The 26,902-nt window shown below is 39.4% G+C and overlaps 1 non-coding gene and 1 pseudogene across 1 annotated transcript; both read left to right on the plus strand.

The window, feature by feature from the left end:
• The first annotated feature begins 15,794 nt into the window (after window positions 1–15,794).
• LOC145438402 (U4 spliceosomal RNA) lies at window positions 15,795–15,930 on the plus strand. Its single transcript, XR_013914935.1, has one exon. It is a non-coding gene; the product is annotated as a U4 spliceosomal RNA (small nuclear RNA).
• Window positions 15,931–24,782: 8,852 nt separating this feature from the next.
• Window positions 24,783–24,905, plus strand: LOC145438405 (U4 spliceosomal RNA; annotated as a pseudogene).
• The last annotated feature ends 1,997 nt before the right edge of the window (window positions 24,906–26,902 follow it).

Below are 26,902 nucleotides of genomic sequence, written 5' to 3' on the forward strand. Positions count from 1 at the left end.
CCACGCCGCTGTTTTAACACTTATAGAATCAATACCAACTATCTCTAACCCGATAATATTCAATCATTTTGGTAATTTGCCAACTTTAAATCCATTCGCGGGATGTACTAAAGGTAAATCCAAATAATCCAGAATGAAATATTTGGACTTTGACATTGCGTGAATTGAAATAGGTTTGACAAACATGACTACCAACTTTCACTCAGTCACATTTCAAGATTATACTTTGAAACAATCCTTGAAACTGACAACTCTATTCACGACTCCGTTTCCGTTTGTAAAATAGAGTTTCAGAAATACTATCACTATGACAACTCAACATTTTAACATCTCGCCATGCACAAACGAGTAAAATACAAAAACCTTGGTAAGTCAATCCGTTTGTAGTAACTCACCAAACCAAAACAAAAAGTGCCCGTATGAAAAGTAGACAAGACTACGCGAGTAATCACTACAACCCACAAACATACCAACTCAGTTGTATCCATATCCCATATTTTTTTATTCAACTGTAAGATGAAGTAATTACTACTTGGCGCGCGGTTTGAGATTAACACATTACATTTGAGTATACGAGATTTGAATGTCTGACCAACGTAGTTGAGAATTCTTACAATCGAACGATGGTGTTATATTCAAAGTTATCATGCTGTGAACATAAGGATTGACGCATTGATTTGACATATGAGATTTGTAATAGTTGATCACTTGATTATTAAATTATGACATTATTAGACCAGGGTTGTGTTGAAGGTTATTACGATACCAACAAACTTTTCAGAAACATTGTTATTAACATATCGATTTGTAAAACTAGATTAACATGTCTGAAATGTTTTGGTTGGGAAGATTAAGCCGTGTTCGTAAAAACCACGCAGCGTATTGTGGAAATCAGGAAATAATTTACAAATGTAATTGTCTCCAGTAACCAAGACTAAAGATGAAACAACAATTTTCTTTGTTGAACAATAACCGGTACAATACTTTATCGTCGTAATCTGCGGTGGGAATTGAAACACTTTCGCACATTTCCCGGTGTCAAGATATCACACTAGGTGAATTGACATATCGCCGCTTGATTAATGCTTAATCCGTTCGCGCCATTTCACACACTTTGATCATTACAAAAAACAAATTGGAATATGTTTGCTAGATGCATTCAATTCAGTTAGAAATGTCTGGTACACAACAATCGTAATATCAATGAAGTACTTGCTACACTGTAATTCACTTAACGTGTTTTGCATTGTTGTTCATTTGTAGTATTGATTGTTTTTGAACCCCCAAATAATAATTCCCGACATGAGACCAAACCGTTGAAAGTCGTTACCATCACAACGAAACAATTTGTACGATGTTTGTCAAATGCATCCTATAGTTAGGTGTACTAGAATTATTTGTGTAACACATACGCCGACAATGCAATCGAAAATTTTTCCGTTGTCATTCGCTAAAGTAAATGTCATCACAATACTCATCAAGCTGTCATCTGTAAATCAAGATTACATCCAACTTGTAACTGTATCGTTTAACTACCGGGTTGCATCAGTTTGCTATTTTTGTCATTTAGTGACTGCTGAACATACCAAACGATACACATTCACTTACGAAATACTGTGTTGGTCGTAATTTCCATCATCGTGATAATCGAAGTACATTTGTTTCGAGTTCATAACAACCGACTACTTTTCTATGACCCGATATATTTTTGACAAGTTATGCTTAGAAGATTGGTGCATCTCGCGAAAAATAATATACCACTCATATTGATACTGCTACTCCATCGACCGGTATTTTCAAACGAGTCGATTTTCAACCGAGCAAAATTTATTACTCGAGTTGTCCTGCTTACTATATTTAAATGTAAACTCACCCGTCTTTCAACAACAAACAATGATAAAAAGTACACAAGCAAACACAACAAGTTTTACTTTTGTAGGACACTAATTATTATTCCACGCATCTCATTTCATACTAAGTGTATATGAAAGATGTTCATGGTACACGAATATATTCGCTCATGCTACGAACATACACAATGATTGGTGACGCTTTCACACTATTTCGATTTAGTGTAACAAAAACAACAACAACAATTTTCACTCTCTTGACTTATGAAAACAACAGACGAACCTTCATTCAATATTTTGTTTTTTTTGTCAACTAGTTGCTTTTTCATGAGACCCCCACTACTCTTACAAAAGTACGAAAGATATTTACATCACACAAAGTAATCAACTTTGCTCGATATTCCCATGCTACGAACCTGTACAATGATTGGTGACGCTTTCAAACTGTTTCGATATCACAAGACCTTTATTGTCTGAATGGGTGTTCATGTATCTTAATAATCAAATAGTTCAACACAGAACTAGTACGAACAGAAACATCAGAGTTGTTTACACAAAAGTTTGTATGCGTACAGTATGCGAATACCATGTGTAAGTCGAGCGCAATTGCGGTATCCATCCAAGTTTAGTTAACACAAATTCATTACAACGGGGCCGCGTAAACTTTCGTGAAAGAAAAGCATACCCACTTCCCGAGGGTTCTGTCAATGTCATAACAATAAACCAGATACTCCAACAACAGAGTACATATGTTTTCTAGTCACGATCCTTACATCTTTCACATAGATCAATCTACTTTGCTACCGAAAAGTGCTGAGTCATCATATGGTTGTCCTCACAACTAAAACATACTATCATACAAAATGGTCGTTATAGTTTGCACAGCAACGGTACATCGTACAAGTAACAAGTCTCGAGAATCCAGTTATTCAAAAAACGTGAAAGTGTTTCTACACCAAGTCGTTATGTTGACGAAAGCGTATATTGTAATATCATGATCGATTTGCATTCGTTGGCCACAAACTGTCGCTACTCTAAATAATTCTTTTTCACTCAAACACAAACGCATACTTGTCACCATTCGTTTTCATCAAGCACGAGTTCAAGAAACTTACTACGACATGAATTTTTATTTTTATGTTGTGTAAATAGGTAATAATTAATTCAAGTAACACTATATCAACATCATCGACTTGTGCTAATCGATTTACATGCGGTCTTGTGGTTTTCGCCGGGACATACAGCACGAACTAACTGTAGACTCCTCTCTGTTGTACAACTACTCGGTAATCGAAACGCATTAACATGTAAACAACGATCTTGTTTCGTCACACCAAAAATATGTTCACTGTCGCGATACTCCGCACAAGACGTGCATAGCCTTTTCACACTCGTAATAGTATACCAACGTCAAGCGATAACGTTTAACAAGACCAACGACACTGAACCCACGACGTTTACCTATGTAAAATTACCACTTTCACTTGCCAGTCCATCGTTTACCTGACTAAACATATTATTTTCCTTTGGAGATCTGACGTTTACCCAGAGTAAGAAACCATTTTCACTTGTAAATATATTTTTTTCCTTGGCTAACAAACCTTTTTTCGCTTGGAAATATATTTTTTCCTTGGCTAACAAACCTTTTTTCACTTGGAAATATATTTTTTCTCTGGTTAACAAACCTTTTTCACTTGGAAATATATTTTTTCTCTGGTTAACAAACCTTTTTCACTTGGAAATATATTTTTCCCTGGGTAACAAACCTTTTTTCCCTGAGCAACAAACCATTCTCACTTGGTGGTCCGTCGTTTAGCCGAGTAAAAATATCATTTTCCTTTGGAGATCCGGCGTTTACCCAGTGTAACAATACATTTTAACCCGGAAAAATACTTTTACCTAGAGTAACTAATCATTTTCTCCTGGGTAACAATCCCTTTTCGTCTGGAAACTATCATTTAACTGAGTACCAATACCGTTTTCACTTGGAAATACATTTTTTTTCCCTGGGTAACAATACCATTTTCGTTTTGAAAACTGACAACCACACCGGTCAATTTGATATTTTTGTATATTGTTACAACAAACAGTGACGGAAATATACACAGACAACCGGTTTCAGAGTATACCCCATCGGTCGTATCACATCAATATCATCGGTTAACCACATACAATATGCTCTTGTACACCGAAATGCATGTTTTGGAAACTTGGACAATAGACCTCGATAGTTCTGTGATGTCCGGGTTCGTGCTTTGGATTTTCCAGAGTCAAAATGTCTGAATAAAACACCTCCCCGACGACGGTTGGTATGTGGATAACGGTGTTCGGAAAACGGTTGGATTTATGTCACCCATCGCGATAACAATTCCTGGTCGAGTTTTCCTCCGGCATGTTTGCTATATTGTGTCTTTATTGGTCAATGTATGTCTCGACATTCAGTTTGAAATCGGAAATGATAAAGTATGTAACCGGATCCGGATATCAACTCTGAATCGATAAACCAATGAACAATATTCAAAGTAAACATGTCACACCCTGTGTTTCCACGAAAAAATACCATCCAGACATACGTCGCGCTTGTTTGCCCACACCAGTATACGCGCAAATGGAGGTGTGTGACATTGCATGCAATGCGTTGGTATACAAACATCGATCCACAGACATTATCATAGTCGGTAGTTTTGATGTAGATCGAATGTCACCCGATAACAATACCAATAAGCCACATTGCAATGACTCTGAGTCAATCTGAAGCATGACATACAGACACACAAACACGGGACCGTAACATGGGTTATTCACACGGCGGTGAAAGTGAACTGTACAGTACATACCAATATTGTGATCACAGTCAAATATGCGAACCGTGTACAATCATATACCCAGGTTTTTGTTGGATATGTACAAATCCGATAAATCGATACATTTCTTTTCCCTGGACATCAATAATACAATCGCCATTCAAATGCATCACTCGAATGTGAGGTTCGTCTGGTGTAAAATCCATATCAAATAACACCAAAGTGTGCCTTCCGTGTTTTATCATTTCCACCGACGCTTCTTGTCTGTGTCGTAACACTATGGTGCGAGGAGTTGAAAAACGATGGATTGTGAAACGGATTGACATGACCAACCGAAACGACGTCAATAGCCTTGTGGTGATGACAGTGTCAAAATGCTACCGATATGACGAGACCAACCCGATCTCTTGTAGCGATGACCGTTTCGAAATGTCGCCGGACGAACTAGACCCTTACGAAGATGTGTTTTATGATTGTGTGTGAAATCGCGAGGTAGTGTTCTATTGTGGTGTACGATTGCAGTCTTCACAGAAACATACCTTATTGGATCACAGTATCAGTCCGAGATTTTCAGAATCACTGTTCGCGATATTTATCTGGAGTCGTTATGTGGGAGTAGCGACATCCATGCATCGTGACTGAAAGACTGATCGCAATCATTTCGAGCACCGTACTTCGATAGTTCACATTGGTCAAACGCTGTAGCCTCAGCGGAAAACTTCGGTCTCGACAACACGCTGGATATTGACCGATGTATCCAATTGATCTGGGTGGTCTGTCTGGAGATAGGGTCATGACTATCTTGTAATGTTACAACGCGATAAAACCATCGACTAAACCAGTGAACGGAGTCGAAATATCGATGTAATAGCGCAGACTCAGAGTCATTGCAATGTGGCTTATTGGTATTGTTATCGGGTGACATTCGATCTACATCAAAACTACCGACTATGATAATGTCTGTGGATCGATGTTTGTATACCAACGCATTGCATGCAATGTCACACACCTCCATTTGCGCGTATACTGGTGTGGGCAAACAAGCGCGACGTATGTCTGGATGGTATTTTTTCGTGGAAACACAGGGTGTGACATGTTTACTTTGAATATTGTTCATTGGTTTATCGATTCAGAGTTGATATCCGGATCCGGTTACATACTTTATCATTTCCGATTTCAAACTGAATGTCGAGACATACATTGACCAATAAAGACACAATATAGCAAACATGCCGGAGGAAAACTCGACCAGGAATTGTTATCGCGATGGGTGACATAAATCCAACCGTTTTCCGAACACCGTTATCCACATACCAACCGTCGTCGGGGAGGTGTTTTATTCAGACATTTTGACTCTGGAAAATCCAAAGCACGAACCCGGACATCACAGAACTATCGAGGTCTATTGTCCAAGTTTCCAAAACATGCATTTCGGTGTACAAGAGCATATTGTATGTGGTTAACCGATGATATTGATGTGATACGACCGATGGGGTATACTCTGAAACCGGTTGTCTGTGTATATTTCCGTCACTGTTTGTTGTAACAATATACAAAAATATCAAATTGACCGGTGTGGTTGTCAGTTTTCAAAACGAAAATGGTATTGTTACCCAGGGAAAAAAAATGTATTTCCAAGTGAAAACGGTATTGGTACTCAGTTAAATGATAGTTTCCAGACGAAAAGGGATTGTTACCCAGGAGAAAATGATTAGTTACTCTAGGTAAAAGTATTTTTCCGGGTTAAAATGTATTGTTACACTGGGTAAACGCCGGATCTCCAAAGGAAAATGATATTTTTACTCGGCTAAACGACGGACCACCAAGTGAGAATGGTTTGTTGCTCAGGGAAAAAAGGTTTGTTACCCAGGGAAAAATATATTTCCAAGTGAAAAAGGTTTGTTAACCAGAGAAAAAATATATTTCCAAGTGAAAAAGGTTTGTTAACCAGAGAAAAAATATATTTCCAAGTGAAAAAAGGTTTGTTAGCCAAGGAAAAAATATATTTCCAAGCGAAAAAAGGTTTGTTAGCCAAGGAAAAAAATATATTTACAAGTGAAAATGGTTTCTTACTCTGGGTAAACGTCAGATCTCCAAAGGAAAATAATATGTTTAGTCAGGTAAACGATGGACTGGCAAGTGAAAGTGGTAATTTTACATAGGTAAACGTCGTGGGTTCAGTGTCGTTGGTCTTGTTAAACGTTATCGCTTGACGTTGGTATACTATTACGAGTGTGAAAAGGCTATGCACGTCTTGTGCGGAGTATCGCGACAGTGAACATATTTTTGGTGTGACGAAACAAGATCGTTGTTTACATGTTAATGCGTTTCGATTACCGAGTAGTTGTACAACAGAGAGGAGTCTACAGTTAGTTCGTGCTGTATGTCCCGGCGAAAACCACAAGACCGCATGTAAATCGATTAGCACAAGTCGATGATGTTGATATAGTGTTACTTGAATTAATTATTACCTATTTACACAACATAAAAATAAAAATTCATGTCGTAGTAAGTTTCTTGAACTCGTGCTTGATGAAAACGAATGGTGACAAGTATGCGTTTGTGTTTGAGTGAAAAAGAATTATTTAGAGTAGCGACAGTTTGTGGCCAACGAATGCAAATCGATCATGATATTACAATATACGCTTTCGTCAACATAACGACTTGGTGTAGAAACACTTTCACGTTTTTTGAATAACTGGATTCTCGAGACTTGTTACTTGTACGATGTACCGTTGCTGTGCAAACTATAACGACCATTTTGTATGATAGTATGTTTTAGTTGTGAGGACAACCATATGATGACTCAGCACTTTTCGGTAGCAAAGTAGATTGATCTATGTGAAAGATGTAAGGATCGTGACTAGAAAACATATGTACTCTGTTGTTGGAGTATCTGGTTTATTGTTATGACATTGACAGAACCCTCGGGAAGTGGGTATGCTTTTCTTTCACGAAAGTTTACGCGGCCCCGTTGTAATGAATTTGTGTTAACTAAACTTGGATGGATACCGCAATTGCGCTCGACTTACACATGGTATTCGCATACTGTACGCATACAAACTTTTGTGTAAACAACTCTGATGTTTCTGTTCGTACTAGTTCTGTGTTGAACTATTTGATTATTAAGATACATGAACACCCATTCAGACAATAAAGGTCTTGTGATATCGAAACAGTTTGAAAGCGTCACCAATCATTGTACAGGTTCGTAGCATGGGAATATCGAGCAAAGTTGATTACTTTGTGTGATGTAAATATCTTTCGTACTTTTGTAAGAGTAGTGGGGGTCTCATGAAAAAGCAACTAGTTGACAAAAAAAAACAAAATATTGAATGAAGGTTCGTCTGTTGTTTTCATAAGTCAAGAGAGTGAAAATTGTTGTTGTTGTTTTTGTTACACTAAATCGAAATAGTGTGAAAGCGTCACCAATCATTGTGTATGTTCGTAGCATGAGCGAATATATTCGTGTACCATGAACATCTTTCATATACACTTAGTATGAAATGAGATGCGTGGAATAATAATTAGTGTCCTACAAAAGTAAAACTTGTTGTGTTTGCTTGTGTACTTTTTATCATTGTTTGTTGTTGAAAGACGGGTGAGTTTACATTTAAATATAGTAAGCAGGACAACTCGAGTAATAAATTTTGCTCGGTTGAAAATCGACTCGTTTGAAAATACCGGTCGATGGAGTAGCAGTATCAATATGAGTGGTATATTATTTTTCGCGAGATGCACCAATCTTCTAAGCATAACTTGTCAAAAATATATCGGGTCATAGAAAAGTAGTCGGTTGTTATGAACTCGAAACAAATGTACTTCGATTATCACGATGATGGAAATTACGACCAACACAGTATTTCGTAAGTGAATGTGTATCGTTTGGTATGTTCAGCAGTCACTAAATGACAAAAATAGCAAACTGATGCAACCCGGTAGTTAAACGATACAGTTACAAGTTGGATGTAATCTTGATTTACAGATGACAGCTTGATGAGTATTGTGATGACATTTACTTTAGCGAATGACAACGGAAAAATTTTCGATTGCATTGTCGGCGTATGTGTTACACAAATAATTCTAGTACACCTAACTATAGGATGCATTTGACAAACATCGTACAAATTGTTTCGTTGTGATGGTAACGACTTTCCACGGTTTGGTCTCATGTCGGGAATTATTATTTGGGGGTTCAAAAACAATCAATACTACAAATGAACAACAATGCAAAACACGTTAAGTGAATTACAGTGTAGCAAGTACTTCATTGATATTACGATTGTTGTGTACCAGACATTTCTAACTGAATTGAATGCATCTAGCAAACATATTCCAATTTGTTTTTTGTAATGATCAAAGTGTGTGAAATGGCGCGAACGGATTAAGCATTAATCAAGCGGCGATATGTCAATTCACCTAGTGTGATATCTTGACACCGGGAAATGTGCGAAAGTGTTTCAATTCCCACCGCAGATTACGACGATAAAGTATTGTACCGGTTATTGTTCAACAAAGAAAATTGTTGTTTCATCTTTAGTCTTGGTTACTGGAGACAATTACATTTGTAAATTATTTCCTGATTTCCACAATACGCTGCGTGGTTTTTACGAACACGGCTTAATCTTCCCAACCAAAACATTTCAGACATGATAATCTAGTTTTACAAATCGATATGTTAATAACAATGTTTCTGAAAAGTTTGTTGGTATCGTAATAACCTTCAACACAACCCTGGTCTAATAATGTCATAATTTAATAATCAAGTGATCAACTATTACAAATCTCATATGTCAAATCAATGCGTCAATCCTTATGTTCACAGCATGATAACTTTGAATATAACACCATCGTTCGATTGTAAGAATTCTCAACTACGTTGGTCAGACATTCAAATCTCGTATACTCAAATGTAATGTGTTAATCTCAAACCGCGCGCCGAGTAGTAATTACTTCATCTTACAGTTGAATAAAAAAAATATGGGATATGGATACAACTGAGTTGGTATGTTTGTGGGTTGTAGTGATTACTCGCGTAGTCTTGTCTACTTTTCATACGGGCACTTTTTGTTTTGGTTTGGTGAGTTACTACAAACGGATTGACTTACCAAGGTTTTTGTATTTTACTCGTTTGTGCATGGCGAGATGTTAAAATGTTGAGTTGTCATAGTGATAGTATTTCTGAAACTCTATTTTACAAACGGAAACGGAGTCGTGAATAGAGTTGTCAGTTTCAAGGATTGTTTCAAAGTATAATCTTGAAATGTGACTGAGTGAAAGTTGGTAGTCATGTTTGTCAAACCTATTTCAATTCACGCAATGTCAAAGTCCAAATATTTCATTCTGGATTATTTGGATTTACCTTTAGTACATCCCGCGAATGGATTTAAAGTTGGCAAATTACCAAAATGATTGAATATTATCGGGTTAGAGATAGTTGGTATTGATTCTATAAGTGTTAAAACAGCGGCGTGGAATGTGTGAATGATCCGATGCGGGTGAATGTTGGCGTCAGTAATATTCAGGTTACGTTCGATTCAACAGATCGCGTTAATAGGATTTGTCAAAGGATTTGAGTTGGGTCGAATCAATACATTCAAATACGATTCAACTCGATTTGTGTAGTGAGTTACATTTCAAGTTGACACTTTATCAAACGATATGACATCGAACAGCATCATTAACACTATGCAAGTCGGAGCCGCTTCAAATTTTCACGTCGGCGTCAAATTCGCCTCATCACCCAAAAGAGGTGGCGTTAGCCAATATCTCAAAGGTATATTCATTGACGGTAATAACGAAGAGATATCTTTCACGTGTTTCAATCGTGATTTGTTCGGGAACATTGAGAAAGCATTCACCAAACGAAAAAAACTCATGGTCAAATCCGGTTGGGTTCAAATTGATAAATTTACTGGAAAACCAACTGTATTACTTGGTCGGGCTTCGTCGGTAACTCTACATGGAAAATCGAGACATACGACTGAAGAATACCCATTATTGACCTGTGAATCAGTATACGGAAATAAAGATGAATACGTCTCGATCACCGCTACTTGTGTTTCTCGAGAGGAGAAGATGGTCAATTCTGGCGCCGGAAAGGAGTGGAAATTATACAGTTTTACATTGAAGGATGATACTGGCGAGGTGGTTTTGGATCAATGGAACAAAGCCTCGCTCGTACCCGGGAAGAAATATCAACTCACTCGTGTTAAAAACTGTGTCGGTAGCTTGAAAATCGATTCGTTAACTAGACTTGTTGAATTGAAAGAATAGTTTGCATATTTGTATACCACAATACAATATTTCACGTAAAATGTATGACCTATGTGTTTCGACAACTGGGTTAGTGCGGTGTTGTTCTACTGATCGAGGTGTGAAAATTGTGCTATCGCGATGAAGTTGCGGTTGTGAACAGCAGACTATTCTGTAGGCGCGAAACAGCGAATAAGCCGAAAGTAATATTCAGCTAGCAATCAGTAGCGAAAGAGAACACGATCGGTCATTTGACACGACTAAACTACGACATCATATATCATAATTTACGATCAAACTATTTCACACTGACTGGTCTAGTGTAATAATCGATAGTAGCGGCTGGCCGGGAAATAATTCAGTGCGCAGGTCATTCGGAATATAGGTCGCACTGCTTAATCCTCACAACAAGCCACGTTTCCGTTTGTGCGGTTATTGTTGGTGACTCGTACATATTCAACACCGCGCGAGAGATGCCTGAAAGTACGAATCACGACCGCGCCCATAAGAACACATGGCGAGTCGCCACAGATCCCGTAAGAATACATGACAGACACATTTATCGTCGTTAGCATGTCGCCGCACGTATACCAAAAAACATTAGCATGCCACCACGAGTTTCGCGTTATCATGCGACCGCATCCATAAGACGAAAACGTTAGCATGTCACCCCCACCATAAGACGAAAACGTTAGCATGTCACCCCCACCATAAGACGAAAACGTTAGCATGTCACCCCCGCCATAAGACGAAAACGTTAGCATGTCACCCCCGCCATAAGACGAAAACGTTAGCATGCCACCCCCGCCATAAGACGAAAACGTTAGCATGCCACCCCCGCCATAAGACGAAAACGTTAGCATGCCACCCCCGCCATAAGACGAAAACGTTAGCATGCCACCCCGCCATAAGACGAAAACGTTAGCATGCCACCCCCGGTTTTCGCGTTAGCATGCCACCCCGCCCATAAGAACCCCAGGCAAATCACGAGCGATCTACTATACTACTTGCGATTGTGTGGTTAAATTTAGAGTGAATTTTGGAATTTGAAGGTTCAGCGATCCGCGAGGTCAAACCGGTTGAGAACCGCTGATCCATTCGACTTGAACCCATCATTATGGCCGACAGATCTTTTTTAAATGTTAGTTCTGTTGATTCTGTTATCAATTGTGTTCCGAAAACAACTGTCGCGTTTAACACCGCGCCGATACTCATTTTTATTCATCTTGAGCTGATGAATCGCATCACAGACCACTTCCGTTCCAAACCGTTGTTAACCTCCATTTACGTGAACCTGGTGATGGGGTTGGGGTATCGAATCATCGTGCCAAGCCCTACCGCCGACTATTAGTGTTGCATCCGCGGGGGCAGTAAGTGAGAAAAGTCATATAACTGACACTGACGTCTGCATAGCTTCGAACATAAGCTGAACCATCTTCGTAGTTTGTTAGTATGGATGGAGACAATTATAATATGTGGTCTGGAGTTCTTCTATTTGGGAACTACCTAATGTAACTGTGCTTTGCCACTACCCAATGTTCAATGTCACCAATATGCAGTTGTCATATGGCTGAAAAAGATGGCAGTGGCGATGGGAGGAGCTGTCCGTTAGTCTGCGAAAGTATACGGCAAATCCGTGGTCCACGGATAGCAGCTTATAGCATACGTAACTGGCAGTAGCTGACACAAACGTCCTGTGTAGTTGTTGACAATAGACGACAACAATTGTCTTTCCAGAATATATTGTACGGATGGCAGGGTTGTAATGACTCGAGTCACGATTTTCTGATGACTCGACTTGACTGGAGTCATTTTCTCAAAATACGAAAATGACTCGACCTGAGTCAATCTGTACGTTGACTCGACTTGGACTCGAGTCATTGCGCATGACTCGAACCAAGTCATATGACTCGAGACTCAGACGGCCAAGACCGACGCACATTTCACTGTCATTTCGACGAATACTACCCAATTGGTATTTCGTCTGATGGTATCAGTACTTGAAAATGCAACCAGAAACTGCTAAAAGTGAGGAAAATTAGTATCCTATATTGCGAGCCATTTGATATCACCAGACAGAGTTATACAATTGGGTTTAACAAGACTTTAACTGGGAACTGAGCAGTCAACACAATGACTTGGACTCGGACTCGAGAGTCATAATACCATGACTTAGACTCAAACCTTTGCTCGGTGACTTGGACACGGACTTGACTCGGTGGTGAATTGAATATGACTTGACTTGACTCGAGTCAAAACTATAAAAGTGAGATTTTCTTGTGACTCGGAGCCTTGTGTCTTGGTTACAACCCTGACGGATGGTTAGTAATTCGGATAGTTTAAGCAGTACGTTATAGCGTAAATGAGTCTCTCTGAGTCAATATACGATATGCACTATTTTATATACCAGCGATAAGTCACGTGATGTGGTACTGTTCCAAAACAGATAGGGGATAGAGGGAGTCAGAGCTCCACATAGCTCAAATAGTGAAGTGATCGTTACTGCGAACTGGGACAGCCTAATAACAGCAGCTCGAAATGATAATTATAATTTAGGCAGTTTCATATCATCGATCCGATCCTCGTAACTTAAAATATTGTAATTTACTCATCGATGGAAATGGAATTAGTACGATGGTGAAGGTGAATCCTAACTTTCAGCGAATCACATGAGCATTGAGCATACAGTAGCTAATTACTAATATTTTAGACGGACAAGAGACTTCGAATTTTTGCACTAAACTACTAACATTTTACACTTACAATTTTGTTAATAAAAAGTTGCATTTGGATTGATTTTCAGTAAATTTATGAGCGAAATTGTCAATGAAGCAGGGTTATCGGAAGGTTCTGCTAATCGCAGTTTATCCGCCAATCATACTACTCCCATCTTCAATAACCACCCTATTTCCCTGCTATGTATTATACGAGTCCTTAAAATCTTTTGATCGCATTTAATTAGTCAAGCATCTACAAATCAGTCCTGCCGTATTCAGTGGTTTCCATTGTCAAACAATGGTTATCTCGAAAATTATGTTTCAGTCGGAGTAGGAATCATTGCTAGATGACCTAATTAGCCCATTAAAAGCATTTTTAGCCGATACGAACCGAAAAGATATACCTTGAGTAGATAAAATACGAGACACATTCAACAGAAATACAAAGGCATCCCATCGCACTGATTTAATTTATATTGTCATTTGTTATTACACCACGTTTGGAGTGATGATAATGGCTTGCGTTGAACTGCTGGTAACTATCAGAGGTGGTCAAACTAGTCACCGTCGCTACTCAAGTATAAGTAGAAGTAACGCCGGAATTTCTACTCAAGTAGAAGAAGGAGTGGTGGTTCACAAGTAAGTAAGTAAATAGGTATTCTGCGCTTATCTTTGCCTACAAAACTGAAAACTGTCAAGTTGATATAGAAGTAGTCTAAAATCATAACTACTTGAAAAGTAGGGGGAGTAGGAAAAATCTACTTCAAGTACTTCCAAAAGTAGAAGTACTTTGTTACAGACCAACTCTGGTAACTATAAATATAAACCTGTTTCGCGTACATCTAATATCTATGCCTTACACTGTGAGCCATCAACGAATGTGGACCGTGGTACAGGTCTGCAAATCATCATTAATAATAAGAAATATCGACCTAGTGTAAATGACATGAATACTACAACAGCATCACTCTGAATGTTGGAACGACGGTAACTGAGGTAATAATTACCGACAGTGATGTCAGTCATATTGTCGTGTGAAGGATCGATTCGACTGTAGGGGTGGTGATAGTGTTTGTATGGCCGTTGGAACTGTAGAATAGTTCGTCTAAAGCCAAATGCGATGCAATAACTCCGCAATGTGATTGGGACTATTTAAATCATGTAGCTCAGCCTCATCTGTGTTATTAGTGTCCACATTTTACCCCAGGTTATCTATTTTCTACTGTTAGACTGACAGCGATGCAGAGAAAATTGTCGTTCGAGTTATGGAAGTTAAGGAATTGCCGATCATCGGGAAGCTCAGTGGTTCTTAACCTTTCTTATTCAGCGCCGGTTTTTAGAAATTGCCGTGGTCTGGCGTCCCCATAAGAACTGTACTACTAAAGACATGAACCTCAAGCAAAGCCACCAATATTATATAACGTACACGTGAGATTATGGGTCACAACACTAAATAGTATACTCCTTTACGGTACGACGGAGAAATATTCCGACGATTTAAATTTGTAGCTCTCAAGTAGGCCTACTAAAGGATATTTCGTTAATCATTTTCGCAAAAAAAACTCGAAGAAACTCTGATGCACAAAGGCTCTCACTTCCTAAACTGCCACAGTGGCTCATTCTCCGATTTCGACTCGCAGTGTGCTGCAAGATACAATATCGAAATATTTTTCTGAAACTAACACTATGTAACAGGATGGGAATGTGTTTTAAGTCAGAATTTGCGATTCAAAAGTACGCGCACAAAGGTTCGTGCCATTCGTTTTACAATCAGGAAACTGCTGCAAGCTCACCGATCCATAAGTGCCGACGTCGTTTGCTTGAGGAATGAACAAAGCTACTTTGTTGTCCATGTTAGGTTCTACGGAGGCGTTTGGTATGTGGATTATTTCTCAAGGGGGCGTTGTGCTAAAAATTTTAGGAATCACTGCATAACACTATTTTCAACTTTACGAAATCCAAAGTGTGACGTATTGCCTAAAATATGATGAATAGAAGTGGAACTTGTTACATAACCACTAGATATACCTGAGTATCTATTGAAAATTTAAAAGTACTGAGAATGTCTGTTTTGTAGTGATAAGTTGGTCAGGCTCAAATTGGAGTGATCACCACAATTAGTAGTATTGCGCCAAGCTACACCAAATCAAAATACTCGCTGAGATGATATCTTTGCGCAGCGGCAGTGCCACAATAAATGATCGGCTAGTGAGATGTGGTTATTGCTAGTTGAAAACTATTACCAATAGCCCGCCAAGTCGGCCTGACGGTCGGTGCGGCAATTTGTGACAGAACCCGTGGGTTCTTGAGATACTTGATCACAGAGGTGGATCCTGACCTTTCTTATTTCGCACTACTGGTTCCTGTGACGAGAACTGTTTCAAATTTCGCCTTCGTCTCGGATTGATGATCACGACGGTTATATATAGGAGAAAATTAGGCCGATGATGATGACAAAGCGGGCGTGATGTCGTATGCTAAGACAGTGAATGTGTAATATCAAATGAAACCAAATTCGAGCGACTGCTGCGATTGATATCTCATGTGATCTAGCGACCTAGTTCGAAGCGTCACAGAAGCCAGAGGACGACAGAGTTTATTAAGACAGTGGAGACTTCTGTAGGACTATTCGAAGGATCATACAACATCCTAGAGGGCAATTGGACTTGGCACCCATGCATTCATGCAGTAGAGGCGAACAAAATAATGCAAGACCTGAAATAAAATAGCGCGAGCCGTCCTCTCCATATAGTCTGTCCTAATGATGCCATGACCAGTGTGATATCATTTGAATCGACGAGCATATTGAAATGAGTCCAACTCGTCTTAATTCGGACACTTTGATTCTTCTTATTGTAGGCCGAATTAAGCGAAGAAACGGCTTTGTACGAAATAAACATGAAATCAGCCGTTCGTTTCATAGTCATGCGTAACACGGACAACGCATTAGAAATGGTATACTGTCGCCTGGTAATTGAAATATAGCAGTGTTGCCGCTGCATGCAGTAACTGATAGCGTACTTATCACATAAGATGCAGAAGAGTTATACCTCATTTCTCTGTCAATCTTGCAAAGCACTCTTTACTTCTCCGATAACGCAGCTAATTACCAGCAATTGCCGTACATTTTACAAGTTCTCAAAAGCTTGTGAATTATAGTGAAGCATCTGCAAACTAGGGATCTGCCGTCTATACAGATTATTCCATTGTCAAACAGATGTTATCTCTGGTATGTTGCTTCACGAGGGGTAGAAATCATTGCTAGATAATAATCTCATTAAAAGCATCTGTTTGCCGATAAGCAGCAGAAAGCTTTACAGTGAGCGGATATAGAGACATGTATTCAACAGAAATGCATCGGGATTCGGGATCCCATCGCACTGAAATATTTCTTCAACCTTTCGTTATCGCGCCGCGTTTTGAGTGATGATAACCGTCTGCGATCATCTTCTGCAGCGTACATTTACCCGAGAGCGAATGGCACCATTGCACTGCGAGCAATTATATATTGCATCTGATTTCAACTGTGAGCTAAGAACAAAAGCGGCTACAAGTTGACAAGTCAAGAATCATAAAAGAGAATATCGGCGTAGTGTAAATGACATGGCCACCCATTCTTTATGGTGCAACGAAGAAATATTCTCTCGATTCAAATATTTAGCTCTCAAGTACAAGGATATCTAGTTAATCATTTTGGCGAAAGACGTCAAAGAATCTACCACTCCCAAAAGTACTACAGTGCCTCTTTCCCCAATTTTGACGCGTTGTGCGCGCTACAAGATACAATACCTAGTTCGTAACGTATGTTTAAAATAACACCATCTAACACAGTGGTTCTCAACCGGGGGTCCGCGAAGCATTTTTAGGGGGTCCGCGAAGCGTCTAAATAGTTGATAAGCTAATTTGTATTGTTTTTAAATTAGGAAAATCACGACTCAGTTACGCTTCATTACTAGTAAGACTCCAGAGCTCACACCAGCAGAATGGCAGTCTGAGATGAAATATCCTCCTGTTTAGAGATGTTCTGTTAGGGATTGTGGAAAAAGAGTTGGATGAGTAAGGTGTTTAGAAAATGTTTACGAAAATCCATTTTCTCCTGCGATATAGAACACCATTTTTATAAAATAACTTCAAGATAAGCTGCTTCTCCAAAGATTTGGTGATCTAAACTTAGAAGATATGACGAAGCTAGAAATGGTCAAGTTTATGTATCAGTTCCATTGCGCGTCAATGTCCCTCAAATTTCAATGACCACTTCACCTCGGAGACAAAAGCGCACAAGTGCAGCACACGCACGTGAACGAAGAACAACTACCATATGATCAGGACTGAATACAAGAAAACGCATTGCTCTATCAAGTATGCCGGACCCCAATTGTGGAATAGCATCTCACCGGCTATCCGACAGTCGTCGGACATGTTCGCATTCAAGCCGAAATACAAGCAATTTCTTCTAAATGAATACTAGCCATCAGTCTTCAGGATTACCGGACCACGACCAAACATCGACCTCGATCTCCGCCACATGACACCTCATTTTGTCGCTTGCGTCCTATATTCTCTGCATTACTTTTCATTCAGTGTGCATGCCTCTTATTTACTTCGTCTAGGCTAAGGTGGGTGTCTGATCTTAAAGGGAACTCCGGTTGTTTCGACACCTTCTTATCTCGTCATTGTATCGCAGTCTTGTGATGTTTTTGAAACGATGAAAATGTTGATAAATCTGATTGATTGATAGAGATCAGTGGTTCTCAAACTGGAGGGGGCACCCCCCTTGGGGGGCGTGAAAGCATCTAAAGGGGGCGCAAAGCTGCAGCCAACTGAAAGTTGTTTCTCGCTCCACGCGGTTTAACTCCAATTTATGGTTGTTGCCATATAGTCCGACACAAATCACATCATGTATAATCTCTACATAGTATGATTATATTTGCAAAAAAAGTTATTTTGTTGCTGTTTATCACTGAGCCTACAATCATGAGGTCAGATGACGATTGCACGATAATTGAGCTAAATCTAAACTAAAACTATCTCAGAGTCCGCGGGGGTCGTAACGGTCCGAAAGGGATCCGCGAAGACAAAAAGGTTGAGAACCACTGATCTAACATGACGAGAGTGTGTCAAGGGAGAATTTGCGATTCAAAAGTACGTGCCTAAAAGTTCGTGCAATCCATTATACATGAATTATAACAAACCACTGTGTTTATGGAAACATGTTTCAAGCGTCTTCCGTATATTTCGCGTGGGGATCGACCAAAAATATCAAAGTTTGACAAATTTTGTCGAGTGAAAACTTGCAACGAGAACGTTGGGGGATACGACTATATTGTTATACCGTATAATCATATGTTCATGTGAGAACTACTACACCATATACTGCGACTTCATTTTGGTCAGCGTCCCCATATCGTCCCCGAGTGTTTCCACCTCCTTTAAAATCCAAATCACCACCTGGTGGCGCTGGGGACTAGGTTAGGCTATAAACCGTCAATAGTGCGACATTTGAGCAAAAACTCGTGACCAGGATGACGCTATGGAGAAGATAAAATTATTGCTCAATTTATGTAAACGTGCTGGATCGGTACGTGAGCAGCTGGCTGATCGCCTTTACCATCTCAAAAGTCCATTACGGCGTGGAAAATTTGGCCGATGATGATGACTAAGCGGTTGTGATGTCGTATGCTAAGACAGTGAATGTACATTTTACGGTATCGGAAGAAACCAAATTGGAAAGGCTGCTGCGATCGATATCTCTTGTGATCTAGCGATCTAGATCAAAGCGTATCTGAAGCCAGAGGATGGAAGAGTTCATGAAAACAGTGGAGAGCTCCGTTAGGCTATTCGACCGAATCATAGAACAGCCTTGCGGGCAATTGGACTTGGCATTCCTGCATTCATACAGTAGATGCGAACAAAATAATGCAATACATGAAATGAAATAATCCGAGCCGACCTGTCCATATAGTCTGTCCTACCAATGCCATGACAATTGTGACATCATTTGAATCGACACACATATATTGAAATAAGTCCAACTCGGCTTAACTCGGACACTTTGTGCCTCTCATTGTAGGCTGAATTAAGCGGAGAAACGGCTTTGTTCGAATTAAGCATAAAATCAGCTGTTCGTTTCATAGCCATGCGTAAGGCGGAAAACGCGTTAGAAGTACTGTACTGTTGCCTAGTAATTGAATATAGATGCGCTTCCCTCTACATGCAGTAACTGCTACTGATCACACAACATGCAGAAAAGGTATGCCTCGTTTCTCTGTCAATCTTGCAAATTACTTTTTATATCCGCAATAACGCAGCTAATTGCCGAACTGTCAAGGATGAAGCGTCTTTGCATTTTTATTCGTTTACTTTAGTGAGCAATTTCAGTTATTCTGTCACACTTTTCTGTAACTTTCAATTCTACTTTGTCGATGCAATTTTGTCGAAGTAAAAGCGACTGTGAAGCCGGGACGGCCTTAAATAAGTTCGTTGTCGATTATTACTGAATGGATTGTCTGTCTTTCACTTTAATCATTCATTATGTAATTACGTCTTGTGTTAAAAAGAAACGGAGTGCTGTTAATTGTGTCCATAAACTAACGATAGGAATTGCGAACTTGCTTCCGAATTAGGCAGAGAATTTCCCGTGTTAATGGCATTTTGGCAGAATAAGCCGGTTGTCTCGGGTTATCCGGTCTTCGGAATAGGCAGATTTAACTGTATTTCCCATTGATTCCATTGAGTAGGAGATGAGTAACTCATTTCATCATGACATATTTTAATGAAAAGTATAATGTCGAATCTGCATGTCATGTGTTCTCATTTTCTCCTGAATTTACAAGCGGTGCAGAGATAATGCTAACGGTATCTCTGTTACACTGATGCTTTGGTGTATCCACCCAGAATTACGCGAGGCTTTACGTGAGTTAGAGAGCTTTGGAGCAGGCGTATTTTAAACTGCTCCAGCTCTAGCTCTGAAGATCTCTTTTATAATGAATGAGCTCATGCTACACCTCCAAAGTTCATTGTTACCACTGCTTCAGGTCCGGGAACGAGACGGACTTTCCGCATTCCCGTGGTCAGGTCAGTCACTGGCCACAGATTACTCTGTGGCTGGCTCCAAATCATCCGTGGGCGGACATGTAAAGTGCTATTCTATGGCTGGTCATAAGGAATTTCATGATTCCAGTGATGGTGTCCTTGAGGACTGTCATATCGAGACTCGGGTATATATACCTAATAGGCCTACTTATATATGCGTATAATATTTCGCCGCATGGCATTTTCTAGCATTGGTGTGGGTGTGGGGTTCACGGTCGCGTTCTGTGTATGAACTTCAGAAATTTAGAGGTTCACGTTCACAAACGAACCTTGGTAGGTTCTGCACTGTGAACCTTTTTCATATATTACAATTTTTACTTCAATATAACATCTTTCGTTGAAATTTATTGCATTTCAAGTGTGAGCCACTCTATACATGGCGCTGGCAGCTTAGAGAAATCAACACTAAGCGAGCATGCACCTTGAAAATCTCAAAAATTTTACTTGGTTTGTTACAAAAGTTTGCTCGAAATAATCAGCTTTCCGGTTGTGAGTATTTATAGTTACTCTCTGCGGTGAGCTTGACCCACAATCACACAACATCAAGAGCGAAATAAACTACATGCATAAGTAGTCAGCGAATGATGATTATTCAACCAATCAATGAAGTTGATATCGTTCTCTGACGTAAAAAATCTAGCAGACGTACCGAGTCAATCTTGATATCATATGTTTATTGCATTATAAAAACCAAATCCGTGCGATTGAGGTGTTGGCTACTGCTGTATAACTTGTTGATGGGGAAATATTGGTAGCAAGAATAGAAACTCGTTTTACACTCTGCTCAATATCAATGTAGCAATACTCAGACGCCGAATACAATGTCCGGTCTGGTCTATACCGTTGAGGCGTAATCTTATATTCCCTTGCAAGTCCTCGCCGAAGTTGTTGGCAAAGCGGCGGAGGATATTGATTTTATTGGATTATTATATCATTTGATTTGCCCATCAGTTGATATTTTGGCGACGTTTAAAACGTCAATATGTACTTCAGCATTGTTAGCAGCATTGTCAGCATGATGTTACCCGGTCGTCGCTATAGGTTTTGTGTACAGTATACATTATTATAGGCTATCACTTCACTGACATGTAGGGTTGGAACAGGGTTGTAATGACTTAAGTCAGTGGTTCCCAACCTTTTTCATCTCGTGCCCTCCTAGGCTGAAATTTGAGCCAAAATTCCCCCCTTAGGAGAAATCTGCCTGATGATTAAAAATGGTCTTTTTACCGCGCAAACACCTATTGACTGAAGAATAAGACGGGCCGTAACGAGTGTTTGTTTCTAACAGGGCTGTAACAACACTTTGTAGACCTCCAAAAACAATGGTCTTGGTCCCAATCAAAAAATTCTGAAAGGCTTGACTCAACAGACCCCCATATTACACTTCCATTTGTGTTTTCGGCTTACGATGCACCAATCCCTAATATAACTGCTGTGAAAAATCAGTATGCATAAATTTACTCGTCTCACCATTTTTTCTCCAGTTTGCGTATGCATTTGGCCAATAATATTGGTACTTTCATATTAAGCAGGGTTGACCAGACTCGAGTCCGACTCGAGTCACCATTTTCTGGTGACTCCACTTGACTCGAGTCATTTCTCAAGATACGGAAACGACTCGACTCGAGGCAATATGTGTATTGACTCGACTGGACTCGAGTCATTGTGCATGATTCGAACCAAGCCATATGACTTGAGACTATAAGACGGCCACATTTCATCGTAATTTCGCAGAACAGTAAAGTGACTATCTTATTGGAATTTCGTTTATTGGTTCTTTATTGGTTCTAGTACTTGAAAATGCGACAAGAAACTTCTCAAAGTGAGGAAAATTAGTACATTATAAATCTAAATCATTCAATATCACCAAACGGAGCTATAAAAAGTGGGTTTAACAAGACTTCAACTGGAAACTGAGCAGTCAACACAATGGCTTGGACTCGGACTAAAGTCATAATACCATGACTCGGACTCGACACTCTGCTCGGTGACTTGGATTCGGACTTGACTCGAGTCAAAACTATGAAAGTGAGACTGAGTTGTGACTCGGAGGCTCGTGACTCGGTTACAGCCCTGTTATATAACATACGCGTGATCAGATTTCCTTGTCGAGCTCATTGAAATTTAGGATACCCATTCCGTTTTGGCAACATTGCACTAAGTATAACATGTCTTTTTTCGATCGGGTAGCTGTTCACTAAAAATAAAGCAAGTCTAGAAATCTCTTGACTTAAATCGATGACGTTGAAATATTTTGTCACTTTCTGAAAATGTTGACTTGAAAATATAAGATAAATACTTTCACTAGAGGCCTTGTTGTTGTGATAGATTCGGCACGGCATTTGCTCACTTAGGATATATTTGATTAAGAGGCCGCCGCCTGGCCTTGCAGCACATCTGAACTAGTTTTTTTTAAAGGGGAATTGGTATGTGAAAAAGAGATTTCAAATAGCATTTGAACATACTTCCAGCAAAAAAACCATAAGGAGCATACGTTCAGATATAACTAGTTGACTATACTTGACAGTTCGGACATGAACAATTTGGGAAGTCCGTTACAATTCTAAAGTGGAATTCCTCCCTAAAAAATGCAAAATTCCTTCTAAGGGGGGAATTCCTCCTCGGTTGCGAACCTCTGACTTCAGTCATGACTCAATTCACGATTTTCTGATGACTCGATTTGACTCGTGTCATTTTCTCAAAATACGGATATGACTCGACTCGACTCGAGTCAATCTGTGTATTGACTCGACTTGGAGTCGAATCATTGGGCATGACACGAACCAATTCATATGACTCGAGACTCAGACGGCTAAGACCGACATTTCATAGTAATTTCGAAGAATAATAAAGTAACCACACTTTTGACATATAGTCTATCGATACTGGTACTTGAAAATCCGATCAGAAACTGCTAAAAGTGAGAAAAATTAGTATGTTATAAATATGAACCATTCGCTATCACGAAACAGAGTTATAAAAAGTGGGTTTAACAATGCTTTAACTGTAAACTGAGAAGTCAATACAGTGACTTGGACTCGAACTCGAGTCATAATACCATGACTCGGAATTGATCCTCTGATCGCTGACTGGAACTCGGACTTGACTCGGTGGTGAATTGAAAATTACTCGACTTGACTTGAGTCAAAACTATAAAAGTGAGATTGACTTGTGGCACGGAGCCTTATGAACTGGTTACAACCCTGGGTTGGAATTAGCAATATGACGTCACGTGACGTAATGGCGTTCACGTTCGTGTTCACACAGGAAAGCTTTTCAAAAGTTTCGCGTTCTCACGAACCTAAACCTTTCAGAGGTTCACACCATCCCCAGTTGCTAGCTCTTTATGGCGCGCATCATTTCCCTCTGCAGTTCTCAGCTTGCAAAGGACACTGCTACATTAAAATCGAGAAATCAAATCGTATTGAATCGCGCCTGGCGAGAAGAAAATACCAAGATTAATTAATATCTCTCAGAAACTCTGGTGTCAATTCGTAAATTCAATTTCATGCCGGCCGCCAGCACATAACAATCGAATTACTTGTCGACGGCCGCATAATTTTCCTACTACGGCCGCAGGTCGACAGCTCCTCATATAGGTGTACAAACAACCTCAAACCGACTAGAAAATCACGTCAGCTGTTTAAAGATTGGACTCAAGTTGGCGGTGGAGTAGGCCTACCAATGAAATGGTCATAATATATTTCATAAAGCATAAAATCAGTCATTTTGATGGTCCGTGGGCCTTCTACAATTTCTATGACGACGTGACCAGTATATAGTGATGACATAATTAATCACTGACGTGATACGCTGTGTCATACTAATATAATATATTGAATTGATGCAGCCGAGTGACTTGCAACTTCTGCTTATTCAGGCGCATGAGATGTCTTTTTAATCTGCTGCTATAAATAATAAGGCTCCAGCCCGTAGCCTAATTGAGTCGATGGGGCGAGACGTTACAATTATACATACATGTAGGGTGTTGGCCACCCGCGTTTAGATTATCATTATCGCGTTTAGCGTGATCAGTGGGTTATACCAAATTTGTATGTTTGGGCACCTTTGTGGAGCGGCAATACCATGAATAATGATCGTCTTGTGAGAGTTGAAAACTATTACCAATACTGCGCCTAGTTTGTCTAACGATGGACTGTGGCAATTTCTGACAGAGCCCCAGAGTTCTAGACTAACTTTTATCATATCTCTACCCATACTTGCAGTAGACAACCGGTTGTGGCCTGCAAGCCTTATTTTTTGTCAGTAAAACTTGCTGCATCAAACAGATCCCGAAATCTGTTGAAAAAATTCGATGCTCGTCTTCAAATTTTACTTTGGTTGCACGTTTTCTCCGTAACATGTTGAAAGCGACAACTGCGAAGATCTCTTTTTAGTTTTTACTAATGATGTTGCGGTTGTGTCATCCAATGCCCTTACGTGTCTCATGACAATTTGGTACGGTACGGTAAGGTAAGGTACGTTATTTCGCCAGAACACGGCAACAGGTAATTACGATGATTGTATGTAAATTAAGAAAACAATATCGATCGATTGCTTTCATAAGAACAACGTAATAATAATAGTTATTACTATTCGAATGAAGACTTGCACCTAATTCACCTTCATCTACTATAGGAAATAACTGTAATACATGTCGGTTGTACGACCACGACTTGTGAAAACCATCCTAGATATTGTGAAATGTTTCACTTAACGCGAATGCGAGTTTGTGATACGCACGGCACTTGTCGGATTCAGCATTTATTGAATGCTGTGTCCGACGCTTGATCTGTACTTATCTGTATTCGTCCTGAGATATATATAAAGAACTATAAATATTATTATTATAAAACAGATGCATCAATATTGTATTATTAAATTCGAAAATTATTGTGTGACGTAAACTGTGACCTAGAGAGTACTTAAATTGTACGTCCCTCGAATCACTCACTTGATTTTGCTCATCCCTATTAATTATGTAGCAATAGCATTGCTTATATCTTAACGCATTCTAATACCGATTCAACCGAATTTACCAGGTGCCAAATTCAGCATGTTAATTTCTGGTCAATTGCAAAGCAACTAAGTTACCGCACATTTAACTCACGCAACATTAATAGAGGATTGGTAGCTTTACTTTGCAAGATGTTTTAGATAACAGCTGAAAAAGGTGGATCGACCAGAATAATTTCAATAAAATTGCTTAATTGCGAACAAAATACAGGTGTAACGCTAGTTGACGCCTATCAAAACTTGCTGGAAAACTCCCTCACGGAATGTCGTCAAACAGGAATTAAATGTCGAGCATATGGGTCGTTCATGTTCAAAATGTCATTTCGGCATATGGGTGAGCGAGCGCGACATACCATAACCGACTTGAAAAATATTCACAATACACGAGCCTTGTTGTTAATATCGACGTTTAGCAAGAGGATTTCAGAGCTCGAGTAATGAGTATATTTATAATAAGGAAGTCGTTAAACTTGTAAGATTTCTCAAAGGAAGTTGAGCAAACTCATCAATGCAATAATGAAGAGGCTGATTAGGGAGACCTTGTGAAATATTGATGCAACCTTGGATTGGATGAGTGTATTTTGGATATTTTCCGGAGCTGAATAAAATCAGTTTGACTTGTTCTAAAGTAGATGGAGATTTCGTCCTGCTATGTTCAATAGGTTACGCAGCCTTCTTGCAACATGATCCGCGAAAGTGGTGTCTGTTGTGCGAATCAGTGTGTCGCCGTTGCCAATGATAGAACATTTTTATCGTGATATAGTATCATCCTTTATGATACGATCAAGAAATATTCTGACGATTTAATTTTGTAGCTCTCAAATTTAGTTATTCCTTTCGTGCGCAAACCATATTTTGTGTACAGGGGGTTCTCACTCTCAAAAGTGATATACAGTGCCTCCTTCGATTTCCACACGCTGTGCGCTGCAGAATATAATACCTAGTTCGAAATAATTTGTTGAAAATAACCCTAGCAAGTGTGACGGTAGTGTTTTAACGGGAATTGGCAATCTAAAAATACGCGCAATTCATTTTACATGAATTATAATAACCCACTACATTCATGAAAACATGTGTAGCAAACGTTGCCGCGTATAGCGCGACCAAAAATTTCGAGATTTGACATGTTTTGTGGAATGTTAATTTGCTCTGAATACTCATTAAGTAT

Source organism: Botryllus schlosseri, chromosome 4, assembly GCF_051294905.1.
Source record: "Botryllus schlosseri isolate E-star chromosome 4, Bs_hap1, whole genome shotgun sequence".
NCBI classification, from domain to species: domain Eukaryota; kingdom Metazoa; phylum Chordata; class Ascidiacea; order Stolidobranchia; family Styelidae; genus Botryllus; species Botryllus schlosseri.